Below are 14581 nucleotides of genomic sequence, written 5' to 3'. Positions count from 1 at the left end.
AAATAGAAGTTGAAAATTTTGCGGTTTCTATGAAAATTAAACCTTTGTCAAACACTTGGTAGAGGTTTTTAAACAGCAACCAAGTTGCTGTTGAATTATGTGTCAACCATTAGTGTAAAAAAAAACTTGGGGATGGGGAATCATCTTTTTTTTTTAGAAAGTTTCTACATTCAGATTACTTCACACCTGTTTATGATCTCAATCCACCATGAAGAAATAAGAATTAGAAATTATAAATAATGTATAATGATGTAGTTTTAAAAAACCAGCATGTATTGCATTATTTGGACTATTAATGTTACATTAAAAGATCATCAAAAGATTAATAAATAAATATACATCCATTGGTACTGTGGCGAATAATAGGTGAAATAAAAAGTACAGCTGGGTGTGGTGGTGCAGCTTAGGAGGCTGAGACAGGAGGATTACAAGTTCAAAACCAGCCTCAGCAAACTAACAAGTCCTTAAGCAACTTAACAAGACCCTCTCTCTAAAAAGAAAAAGGGTTGGGAATGTGGTTCAGTAGTAGAGCACCTCTAGGTTCAATCCCTTGTACCAAAAAAAAAAAAAAAAGTGCAAAGTATGTCTAATTTTTTTATAACTGATATTTTAATTAATAACTAATTATTAATCCATATTACATCCTGATTTCTACTGTATGTGATTATTTGAACAAACTAGAAGGTAAAATTTAAATATTTATTATTTTAATAAATATTTTAATAAATAAATATTTTAATAAATATTTTATATAAAACTGTTTATAAGACTAATGGAATAAAGTAAGATACCTGTAGAAACCTTCATATCTCCTTTTCAATTATGCTATCCATGTCTGAAGAAGAGTCAGAAGAACAAGGATCTAATTCTCTTGCCTTCCCTGGGTGAAAAGAACCAATTATCTGCAATTACTTATTCCTGGAGACTCTTGTTCTACACAAGGCAGCAGATCATTTGCTCTGAGAGGGTAGTAGCCATGGTGTTCTAGCTGTGGCTCCAGGAGATCAGAGGCATTTGTATGATCCTAAGAGATCAGGCTCTCCCTGGAGAGTTCTGCATAAGAGATGACTGCTAACACATGTGAATGTGTAGTGCAGTGGGGGAGGGATTAAAGGTTTGCATCAATTCAAATCTGCAATAAAATACACTTTCTTTATTCCCTAACTAAAACTGATCTCATTTTACCTTAGAACACCTAATCCTATTGAGGGCAGAAAAAATAATTGCACTTGTCAATTAGAGGGGACTTATTCTCTAAAAGTTCACATTTCTTATCAGGATTATTTTTCACTCTCGGGATACATATTCTCTTTCTTTCTGCCCACACTGACATCTGGCTATTTGGGGAAGGCAGTCTCTCTGGTCTTGATTACTTCTTTTTGGGAGTTGTGCCGGCATCTCCTGAATTATGGCAGGTCTTGCCTGGGCTGGTTCTATGGATTGTGTTGGAATTCACAGACCACTGATCATGGACTTCACCATTGTCCTTATGTGCAGTGATCTCTGTACGAGTCCTCTTCCGTCTGCCTCAGTGTCCTCCTGGGAAGCCTCAGAACCTTTGCCTGCTCTTTCCACACCTCTTAGCAGGTGCAGGATTTTGTGAGACAGCTCAAGTTCCCCCTTCAATAACTGCTCTTCCACTCCTAGGAGCCCTGTTACTCCACTACCATACTTTGGGCTTTTGGGCTTTGGTAAGGGGTGTGGGCTCCTTGACTGGTTCTACAAATACCGTCTACCAGCTCCAGTGCTCTTGAGAAGTTCCTGTTTCATTGCCACCCTCCTCTCACCACAGAACTTTGACCTCTGGAGAAGAGATAGGAGGCTAGCATATGACCTCTTGCCCACTTCTCACTCTCTCCTGGCTCTGATACATAGCAACTGGTAAATCTTTATTTCTGTTAGATGGATTCTTCTCTTAAACCATATCGTCCTTCTTTTATTTATTGTGTCTTATAATTATTATTTATGTTCTAACTTTTATATTTTATTCTTAACCTATAAAAGGAAGCTTAGAAGTTTTTTTTTAATGCTACTTCAATAAAGTCTATACTTCAATGCTATTATTTCACAAAGGATTCAAAAAAAGTCTGCTTTAAGACTCAAATCTGAGCAAAGATATTTTTGATCTAGGGAGTATTTATCCACTGCTTTTTTTTGCAAGCACAATAAAACTCTGAATCTATATTTAATTGCTAAAGGGCAATAGAAGAAAGGAAAAAAAAAAACGGATTACTGTGAGGGAAAACAAATCGAATACTAAAATTGCCCCGAGATACCTTCTTCCCAAGTGAAATACTATCCACTGCTGTCTTCAGGCCTGTTATTTCTATCTGGCTAGCCACCTGTCCAAAGTTATGTGATCCAAGGAAGAGCAATAAAAGGGCCCCGGAAAACTGGGTTCCTAGGCAAGTTAAAAGGGACTGAAAAAAATGTGTAATAAAAACATGAAACTACTCAATATTTGTTACAGCTGGTGAATTCCAAAAGAGATACCACTTACATAAGCCCTCTTGTTCTGAGACTGGGCAATCAAGGGAACATGACCCTAGGTTCTCAACACCTCCTTATCCTGATCCACACAACTCTCCCACAAGTCAAACACCAAAGTAGCCTTAAAAACATCTTCTTGATCTCCATGGCCCATTAACACAATGACAAAAAGAAAACAGTGCTACGGACAGGTGTTTCCTCATGTAATAGGACAGCCATTCCATGGGCCTTCTCTAAAGAGAAATTGACAGAAGCACTATGAGCTCACATTCCAACAGCGGACGCTGTGATGCCAACAAGGTGATGAGGAACATCCATGTAGCTCGTGCCTTAAGCTAATAGCTATGCCTTTTAAGAGTGATTTTATTTCTTTGTGTTTCCTGTTCATTGCTTTATGATTTTGAGTTCTGCCAGAATTCTATAGCCTATGACACTGTATATTTATTGTTAAAGATGCCGTTTAATGTAAGAGGCAGGAAGGTTTTCTAACAAGTTAGGATTTGAGTATGTGACCCAAATATGATAGTACAATGAATATTTAAATAGTGAGAGGTGAAGAAAACTACATGGAAATGTAAATATATGAAATTTCCAAAAGCCTTTCCTTTTTATCTGGCAGCAGGAGGGATTTGAGAACATGTAAAAACCTGTGGTTCTGGTGAGAGTGAAGGTGCCCGTCCCTCTTTTGAGGTGACATCGATATTAGTTCTCTGAAGCAAATATTATTCTCATTTCAGCTGACTCCTTTGGCAGGGATATTAAATGAATGTGAAGCCTCCCTCAAAATAATTTAGTTACCAGTCAGAGTGTTGTAGAGGGCAAATTCTATTCAAGGGCTCTTGTTTGCCAAGTTCTTGAAACAATACGTATTCCGTATACCTCAAGCTCTTGTGCCTCATCGCTCTCCTTAGGAAAGTTCACAGCTTGCATTCTTGGCTCCCCAAAGGTCATTTTCACTTTCAGGTTCATGGTTATGAACTGAGTACTTCTCAGCCACACTCTATTATGCGTGAAGGAGAGAGCCAAACTTAATTTCTTCAGATTGGAAGTCAATAGCTTTCACACATTAAATAAAAGGAGAAAAGCTGAAGAAACAGATTAGCATAGGATCTGGACTGAGTATATGAGAATTGAATTGTAAACATTGACAGAATGATTAATCTGAGAAAATGGAAGACACAGAATTTCTTAGAATAATAGCTTAGGTGAATATATTCTTTATTTTTTGACCTGGGGAATTTTTAAGAGTGAAGGCATACATTAATGATTAGCTCAGTAAAAATATTAACTAGAAATGTCCCAGTCAAACTAAGACATGGACTTCCTAATAGCCAAGTAAAGTAGACAACACCAACAAGAAAAAAAGGCTACTTCATTTTAAGATCCTACCCCTAGGATTAAAGAACACTTTGTAAAAACAAAAACAAGACAAAACACTGAGGGGCTGGGGTTGTAGTTCTGTTGGTAGAGTCATTTGCCTAGCATGTGTGAAGCACTGGGTTCCATCCTCAGCACCACATAAAAATAAATAAATAAAATAAAGGTATTGTGTCTGTCTACAACTAAAAAAATATTTAAAACAAAACAAAACAAAAAACACTTGAGCACTCTCTTGGGTTGCCAAATAATGACTTGTCACAGTTCCTCTAGAATGGAGCCAGAAGAAGTACAGAGTAGGTACAGCAGAAGAAAAAGATTAATGAACTTCAAGACAAGAATAGACCCCACAACCCCACAAAAAAAGGGGGGGACATATTTTAAATACATACATTTTCAATAAATAAATTAACTATGAGAAAACTTCAAGCATGACTTTATATTCATCTATATTTTATATTCATATTTCATATCAAAATAAATAAAAATTGGAACTGCTGGTGATAGTTTCTTTGGGTTCTTAGGGAAGGGGGACTGAATCCAGGTATGCTCAACTACTGAGCCACATTCTCAGCCCTTTAATTTTTTTTTTTTTTTAATGTTGAGACAGAGTTTTGCTAAGTTGCTTAGGGCCTCTCTGAATTGCTGAGCTTGGCCTTCAAATTCACAATCTTGCTGCCTCAGCCTCCCTAGCCACTGGGATTACAAGTGTGCACCACTGCCCCCATCCCCCAGCTTGCTGGTTATTTTTTAAGGTTTTATATATATAAGTATATATAATATATACATAATATAAAAATATATAAATATACATAGCTTTTATATATTAAATAAAGGGGGAAGACTAAAGAAATAGGTTAGCACTGGACCTGGCCTGAGTATATGAGAATCAAACTGTGAACACTGAGAAGATAATATGAGAAAATGAAAGACATGGATTTTCGCACGCACACACACACACACACACACACACACACACACAGAGAGAGAGAGAGAGAGAGAGAGAGACAGAGAGAGAGAACTGGAGTCCTTGAAGGAGAAAAGAGGACAGAAAAAAATATTTAAAGAAAGAATGGCTGGAAACTTTCTAAATTTGGTTACAATGATAGATTTTTGTTAGTCTAAGATATGTAACAGTCCTAAACACAAGAAACATGACAAAAATTACATAAAGATTCACATTAATTAATTTATGTAAAACTTTTGATTAAAAATGAGAAAAATTTAAAGGGAACTTGCAAGGGGACTTTACTTACAAAGGAAAAAAGATAAAATTTTCATCTGGTTTCTCAAATATGCAAATCACACGAGAGAACAGAGGAACAAAAAAAAAAAAAAAAGGAGTTTTTGTCAATTTAGAATTCCACACACAAAATAGTTTTCCAAAAAAGAAGGTGAGTCAAGTATGGTGGCACATATTTGTAATCCCAGTAGTTCAGGAGGCTAAGGCAGGAGGATCACATGTTCAAAGGCAGCTTCTGAAATTTTGGGAGGCCCTAAGCAACTTGGTGAGAACCTATACCTCAAAAAAAAAGGTCTCAGGATGTGGCTCAGTGGTTAAACACTCCTAGGTTCAATCCCTGGTACCCCCACCCCCCCAAAAGGAAGGTGAAATAATAAAATAATGAAGACTTCCTGAGACATAAAAATCTGAAAGAATCATCAGCAAATCTGAACTGTGTAAAATGTTAAATGAAATTGCCCAGAAAGAGGGAAAATGGATCAACAAAACGAAGAACATCAGAAAAGGTGCAAATCACCAGTGAAATACATACAATTAAAAATTTATTTTTAAAATATAATGAACATTTAAACAAAACAATAGCAACGTATTATGAAGTTTATAATATATGAGAAAATGTATAAAAACAAAATAAAAGGTCTTAGGGAAGAAATGAAGTATGCTATTGCAAGATTATTAAACTATATAAAAATGATAAAATATCACTTGACATTAGACAGTGATTAAATAAAATGTGTGTACTATAAACCCGAAAGAAACCACAAAACAAAAAGTTACAACTAATAAACGAAAAGGAGACTTAAAATATAAGCATAAAAATATTTAATTCTAAAGAAGCCAGAGAAAGGGATAAAACAAAAATATATTATTAACAGAACAAACATTATATGATCAACTCAAAAGACACAGGACAAGCATTTGCAAACTCCAAAATTCACTTCAAGTGGGAGAGGTACCTCCCACAAAGCAGTGCATAATTAAGTGTCCAATGTACAGTCCAAAAAATAGTTGCCATGGGATATCATAAGTTCAAATTTGGGCTAGTGGGGAAAAGCTTTTCTTCAATGGGTAGGGCTCAAGTTTGATCTTGGAGAGTTGTATAACATACCAAATGTTTGGCTAGACCTAGGAAACACACAATTGCTTTTAATAAATTGTGGGCTGATGTTCTGTGTTTGGAGAGTCAATATGTTCAGAGAACATGCTCTGCCAGTAAAGTCAGTCCCTTTTGACAATTATGCTGACTCTCCTGCCAGTGGGCTCCCTTCTCTCAGGCCAGACACATAGTGGGACTAGAAGTCTCTAGGGGTCAGTCAGAAATAGCCTGCTTGTTGGAACTGGGATGTGTTTGTGGAACTCTTGAAGCACCTGTGCCCACCCATGTCTGGACACAATTATTAGTCCCTTGTTTTCCCAAGTGGCAAACTTGTTCACAGATGTTACTGGAGGGAAAGAAAACGTTCAGTGTTTATGCAGTGAATCTGCTCTGAAGAAATCATTATGCTCAAGTGAGGAAATGCCATAGTTATTTTAGTATTCCTTTAATTTTGGAAGTCTTTATTATTTGCAGGGCTGACCAAAAACCTTTTTTAAAAAAAAAAAAAAAATCCACAAGTAAACACCAAATTCCTGTTTAATATGGTGGATGTTATTGGTTTCTGGAAAACAAAGGAGCAGTCAGTCACCCAAAAAGAGGCCTTTCTGGTATTAACAACTCAAAAATCTTGAGACATAAGCTTTAATCTTATGCTGAACTGGAACGTCGTCTATCTCAAAATATAGACTCTACTGGGAGGATTTTCTATTCCAAACATTTCTGAAAGTGGCAGGAAAGAGCAGGCAGAGAACAAAAGCTGAGAAGGAGCTTCCCCACCATTCTCTTATTGACAATCAAGAAATTTACTTCTAGTGAAAATTAACTCTAGGTCCCTTAAGTTTAAGCTTTTTCTGACTGGATAAATATAGGAGAATGAATGCATCTGGGTTCTTTACCTTATCCTTCTTAATGTCTAAAGAAATGTTGTTTCTCAACAAAGACAAAGGAATGGTAATTTATAATTTTTTCATGTATCTAAAATCTATGTCAGTTGAAGAACTGAAGTAATTTCAGAATCAATGTGTGTGTGTGGGGGTCATCTTTGAGTAGTTTAAATAAAATTTGCTTTAAACATCTTTTTGGGGTTTCCTCCTTGTGGCCATTTTGGGGTAATGAGGCTGGCAAGGTAGACGTCTTCCTGGTCACCTATGATCTTTAGTTTTTACTTCTATTTAATTTCTCTAAATTTCACATACTAAGTATTGTATTTCTTTCCTCAACAGAAGCATGTGTTTTTTTTTCTTTCTACTTGGTAATGTCCAATATGGTCTGCGTCCATATGCACAAATGTTAGCCATAAAAATATCCAATGCTCAATTTAGCTATATATTTTCTATTACTTCATTCAGCCTTGTGTTCTTAAATACATTCTTTTAAGTGTATGCTTTATACATTTGTAAAATACAACTGTCCAAATGTAAACTGGTAGATCTTGTCTCTGCATTGAGGTATCTGACAAATGAATTTTCAATGTGGTCAAACAATTTAGTCTAAGTTGTGATGTTAAGCTATACAATCTCTATTACTAAGTTTTAGGATTCACTCCAGTTATATAATTTTTCTTTCATCAGTCATATTCAAGGAAGTTTCACATTTTATTGTGTGGAATCATAGGTTTGATTTTTTTCTGCTTAATACCATTTTCTCTTAAACTGAATACATCTGAGCTATTATGGTGTCATGCATCTCATTACAATTTCTTTTGGTATATAGAATAAGCTCTAGAGTATTGCCATTCTCTCAGAGGACGTTTTGCTTACCCTAAGAGTGCAGATTTTGTTTTACAATATATATTTGTGTTCTACATTCCTTTCTTTGGAATGTTTATTACAAATGTTAATCTTAAACAGATGGGTTTTATTTCTGAGATGGAGTATGCATTTAATAGATGCTGTGAACATTTCCTCTGACCAAAGGACTGTTTTCTTTGAGCCAGAGCCTGACATTGATACTTCCTTTCTGAAACACTCCCCTATTCAGCTATTTGCTGGTTCTCCCTTTGCATTTCTTCTATGTTTGGTGCCCAGTTGTTTAGGTGTCTTACATCAAAACTTAGCATTCATATTTACAAAGATCAGAGTGGAACTGTACGTGCCTTTCCTGTTGTACTCAGCATTGCCACCTTTCAGGTGTGCCCTTCTCCCTGCTTGTGAGTCACTGCGGCTGACTGCATCCTGTTAGGTAAAAAGAGTTCTGCAAAAGAAATATTTGAAATTGGACTAGCAACTTATTTCCTCACCCTAAGTAAAATCTCTACTTTGATCTCGTCAATACTGTTTTTGTTCTTACAATCTTATGTTTTAAACTCTCTCTCAAAATAGATAGGCAAACTTTCATTTTGTCATCCATAATACATATTAGCTTTTAAAGTATCTTTTTTACATACTTAAGTTGGAAAGACACATAACAATAGGAATAAAAATTTGGACCAGGACTAAAAAAAAAGCCATCCACCATTTTCATACGACCATTTCTTTTCATAGGCCTGTTTCACATAGTTATAATAATTTCCACATAACTTGCTAACTTTTTATTATAAAGTTTTTCCATGTTGTGACACAGTCTGTTTTAGTCTTTTTTTTTTTCACTGTTGTGACCAAAAGACCTGACAAGAACAATTGCAAGAGGAAGAATTTATTTGGGGCTCACAGTTTGAGAGGTCTTGGTCCACAGATGGTCCACTTCAATTTAGGGGGGCTGAGGTGAGGCAGAACCTATGGTGAAAGGGTGTGTTGGAGGAAAGTGGTTCTGAACCTGGCACCAGGAAGCAGAAAGGACAAAATAAATAAAACCTCAAAGGCATGCCCCAAGTGACCCACCTCCAGCCACCCACCTCCTACCTGTCTACAGGTACCACCCGGTTAATTCCTATCTGGGAATTAATGCTCTGATTAGGTAAAGATTCTCATAATCTAATCATTCACCTCTACACCTTCTTGTAATATCTCACACATGAGCTTTAGGGGTGACACCTCATAACTAAACCATAACAGTCTCCTATTTTATAACCATCTTTTTTTTTGGTTACAGATTTTTATGTCCAGGCATTATACTATAATTCACTTTAATTTTCTATTGATGAACATTTGGGATATACTTGATATTCAAATTTGATAAATAAGACTCTTAGGGACATCTTTGTATTATAGCTTTTATATAATTTTATATAATTTGCCTTACCTGACTGAGAGATTCTTTAGCTATTTCTAGAAAACTTATTTACCACCCTAGGTCTATATCTAATGCAGTATATCTTTTTATAACTATTATCATTACTTTTCTATAACAGTTAAATTTTGGAACCCTAACATCAAAAAATAGTATAATTTATAAGTCTTAGATAAGACCAATTTTTACAATGTTAAATATATTAATTAATCTATTCAGATGTCCCTCTGAGCCGTATGTCAGGTACTATTCCTGACATACCAATTAGGCAATAACGATCAAGTATGTTAGTTTTTCAGGCTGCTATAAGAAAATACCATAGACTGGGTAACTTTAAATCACAGAAATTTATTGCTCACAGTTTTACAAGCTGGGAAATCCATGATCAAGGTACTGTTATGGCTAGTACTTATGAGAACCCTCTTCTGAACTGCCATCTTCCCTGGTCATACTTAAACCCTCTCAAAAGACCCCACTTCCTGTCTCCTAACACCTTGGGCATTAGCATTTCTACACATGAATGGGATGAATGGGGGAGATGAACATGAAAACCACAGCACTAATTGGGGCACTATCTCTGTCTCCATGGCCCTTTCCTTATTGTCATGGCACAGATCAGTCTTCAGGGTGACTAGTATTTTGACAGGTGAAGTGGAGTTACTATGTGAAAACATAGGAAGAATGAGCCCCTTATCCACAGAGCCTTGAATGACTTTTTGGAGGAAGTAATGTCACATTAAAGCCTAAAGAATGAGGAACTTGTCATCAGAACCCTAGGGTAGGGTGGGAGAACGGGGAATGCATATATTTCAGAAAGAGCTATGGTGTGTGAGGGCTAGAGAGTGAATATGTATATGAGCAACTAAAAGAAGATAGAGTAGCTGGAGAGGAGATTAGGAGTTGAAACACCGGAATGTTTCCTTGGCATTTGTTTTAACATTCATCAGTAATTACATTGAATTCACAATCCTTGATTTGTTGATTGAGTTGATAATCCAAGCTTCCTTTCCCACCAAAGCCAGTGTATTAGAGGGTCATTTAAACTGCATCCTCCCAGCATCAGATAGCATAATTTAGGTTATTTTAATAGCAGAACAGTGATAAAGATATATTATTTATGTTTATAGCTATCATTTCAAGGCATATGGAACTATTTGAAAAAGACACCCAAGGGAAGCTCCATCCAAAGAGATCTCCCATAATTCTTTTCATGAACTCTTAAATTCCTATTGTTTCTCCCTTGGCTTAGGATATGGAAAGCTCTTGTTAATTTGTGAATTTATGGGTGGAAATTTTATACATTCAATTCCTTTCATCCATTGAAAACATAAGTTATTTTTTCATATTCATTCAGAAAGAACCATATCCTGTGAGAATGGCTCACAGTGGAGTTCAGTTTTGGTTATCAATTTTGGAATGGAAATGGTTCCTAATTGGGTTTTTTTCTTAGAAAGTGAAAACTTAGGTATGGTATTAGGCTCATGGAAGAGTTGGGAAGCTGAATTGGAGAGTATATTTACAATTTTTCTTAGTCCTAGGCCTATCCACCGTAGTCATTCTAGAGAAAAATGGAAAATAATTTTGAAATATGCTTCTTTTAAACATGGAATGTGATACCTTTTTGTTACATGGTCAATTTCTCAGTGAAACAGGCCATAGTTCCCTTTATACTTCCTGGCTAGTAGGCCATGCAATCATAGGCATGCCTTTATCTGAGGTGGTCACAAAGACATGCACTAGGTGGGATAGATAGTGACCACTGCAGTTGTTGGCAAGAAAATTAGGTGGAGTAATTTAACTTCTATTTGATTTCATCAACACTCATAACTAATATTTCCAGTACTACTGAATAAGAATAGATAATGGTCAGGCAATGGGCCCCAATGAAGCTTTTATTCAAAGGCAGAGCCATACCAGAAGGCTAACTGGTAGAAATCTTAATGGATACAATCAAGTCCTTTTTTGTAGGTAAAGACCACCTGTAGGAACCAACTCCTTTGTCCCAGAGAGGCAGGGTGAACCCAGATGGGAGTCATAGAAAGGGTTAAGATTTAGGCTAAAGGACACAACCAACATCCCTGATATTTTTTCAATGCCTGTTTCACATAGATTTTGATCACTGCTCATATCCCAAACCATATAAGTCCCTAAGCTAGTACACCAAAATGGGGTTTCCTGCTATCAAGTTCCCTCCCACATGGTAGGACTTCTCTCTCTTCTCATCCAAATTAATCATACTTTGTTTATTCTTCTCTTCTGTTATTGTGTATGGATTTTATTTTTTCAATTTGAGAGACAAGAACCCAGAAGGTAAAAGGCAAAGTGTGGAATCTAGTCTCATCTCAAACTCTAGTTTCACTATCACATGTCACTTGCAATTCACTAAACACAGTAGTAGTTATTTGGCTCTTTGTAATTATTATGATTCCCCTCTTCTGGGCATATGGTCATCATTGTCATTCCTCATATGCCTTAAAGTTATGGCTTATTTGAGACAATGAAAAAAATGAAGCATTAGCAAGTGGAAGATGGGATCAAATAAGCTTATTTTGAACAATACCCATCATTCAGTAACCATTGAAAAATATAGAATCATTAGGACTACTGAATAAAGAAGAAATTCTGATAATAATCATAGAAAGATGAAAAAAGGCAATTATAAATAAGTATTTATCTGGCTATGCTCCATATGCTTTGTAGAAAAGCCAGTAACCTGAAAATTTTTCCAAAGTAGTCCTGAAAGTTCCCAGGAAACTCATGCTGTGCTTTACAGTCAAATCTTTTGGCTGCATTGTACCATCTGTGATGGTAATGAACAAAACATTAGGCCCTTCGGTAATGTATGCCAGAGGTATCCATGCCACTATGATTGATATTACTGAATGAAAATGGCAATGTCATATGTCAAGGGCAATGATACCTAAATTAAAAGTCCTACTATTACAGTTAATGCAAATTTCCCTTGACGTTGTCATGGAAGCTCTTTGCACCAATATATCGGTAGTGTGTAACCTCAAAAGTCTCATTTTTGTTTTAATTCATTTTCTTTATTTGCAGTCTTTTTTTGTCTCTGAGCACATGAGGTCATGATAGATAGACCAAAGTGACAGACAGAAAGAAATGGGACTGTGCTCAGGACAATCCTTACCTTGGTCCTATCCCTCACTACTTCAAATAAAACAATGCATCTAAAGGATTCATTCTTCCCTTCAGGTTATTTCTCTGTTACAAGTCTCCTTAGGCCCTTTTGCACACAGAAACTTTAAGTAAAAATACAATTTCTTCAGACTTGTAAGTGTTTTAGGGTAATCAGCAAGTAGGCCAACCTAAATATCCCTCCAGAATTACTATGGAAAAGTGCTATTTGTTTTTTATTATACTGACCAGACTTTGGTGGATCAGAATCTAAGAAAGTATCAGATTAAATAGAATGGAACTAGAGTGAAACAGAGTAAAAAGAATTGAATTTTAATTATAATTCACTGTAGAATTTCTTTATGAAGCTACCTTCCGTTAGCAAAAAAATAACCTAAGATAGGAAAAAAATCATATCCCAATGGAAACTAAAAACCTGCAGTTGTTTCTAAAGGACAATAATTGGGTTTTGTTTGTTTGTTTGAATCAATATTGTACAAGGATAGCACCAACCCTTTTGAGACAGCTAACTAATGAATGTGTCAGAGACTATGTGTCCCACCAATGTGTTATTTATTTCTTTATTTAGCAATAAAACTTGAGTTTTACCTGGGCACAAATCCTAAAGATTCACGTTACTACTAATAAGAAGACATTCCTTCTCCCCTTCTGGATGGTGAGAGCTTAAACAGCCAACACGGATCATTATAGGGAGCAATAAGGAACAAGATACAAAAAACTTAAGTCCCTGACACCATAAAGCTTCTTCATATCTGCTTTGGACTGTTTAAACTCATAGTATTAAATGAGGAATAAATAGGTTTTTATCTAATCTAAACTACTGTTATTTGTTCTTCACAGCCGATAAGATTGTCACCTAGCTAAAAGAAAATTAAAAAAAAAAAAAACTGAGATAGTAGAAAAAATTATCAAAGATTTGGACAGAATTAGATCTGTCCGAATCTTTGGGGGGTAAAATATATTTGAGATAAAGAAATTTAAAGTGCATTGTTTAAAAACAATACTCATTAATTAATTTACTGTAATTCTGTAGCCTGTACCCTCAATTTCAAACATTGTAAGATGCCTTTGGATGCCAAAGAATTTCAACACCTTGCATCACTTTCTGAGTTAAGCCATGGGAAATTACTTTTTACTCAGAATAATTAGAACGAGAAATGGCAAAAATACTTGAGACTCCTTTGTCTCCATTCTTTTCCCCAAGTTTGTTTTAAAGATTAGAAGAGTACCACAATCCTAAGAATATTTTTTTCCCAGCAGCACATGACTGAATGTGCTGCTTCTAAGAGATCTGCAGCTATAGAATTGCCATTCTCTAGGCTTGGTAATTCTCTGTAAGTGATGACCATAAGATGACATTTGCCTCTGGGTGATTGATTACAAGTCCAATTTTGATTGGATCAGCTTAGTTTGTGATATAGTTAAGAACTGTTTGGTAGCCTGTAACAGAAACTATGACAAATGATAACTATAATAATAAACTGTAATGATATTTATTATTTCACTAAAACAAGAAGTCTAGAAGTGGGAAGTCCCAAGATTATGACTTCAAAGATATAATGACATCATCAAAGACCTAGGTATTTTCTATTCTTCTACTCTGCTAGTCTTAGCACAGTGCTTTCTAGCCCTCATGGGGACAAAATACTGACATAGTACCACACTCATATCCTTCTTCAATCCTAATCAGAAGCAGGAGGCTTGGGGACAAGGACAGGAAATAGCTTTTTCTTTGCATGCCTTTGTCCAAATCAAGGTGGAAAATCCTTGCCAAGAGTTCTTGAATATTTTGCTACTCAAATTGTGATTGTGAGAAAACAGCGTCACCTATTATCTGAAAACTTATTAAAATTCAATGTCCCAGATACTTCCCTGAGTACTAATTCATATTCAGCATTTTAACAAGATTTCCAAGTGACTCTTATGCACAATAACATTTGAAAAACTCTAATAATAGATGTTTTCCTTTGTATTTTTAGTCACAACTTGGTGGCAAGGCTATCCCACAGGTGGAAGGAAGATGGCAAAGTTGTTTTCTTTCTTAGCTTTTT

This window comes from Ictidomys tridecemlineatus, chromosome 1 (assembly GCF_052094955.1).
Source record: "Ictidomys tridecemlineatus isolate mIctTri1 chromosome 1, mIctTri1.hap1, whole genome shotgun sequence".
NCBI lineage: Eukaryota > Metazoa > Chordata > Mammalia > Rodentia > Sciuridae > Ictidomys > Ictidomys tridecemlineatus.
The sequence above is the reverse complement of the archived record's forward strand: the minus strand, read 5'-3'. Positions refer to the sequence as shown.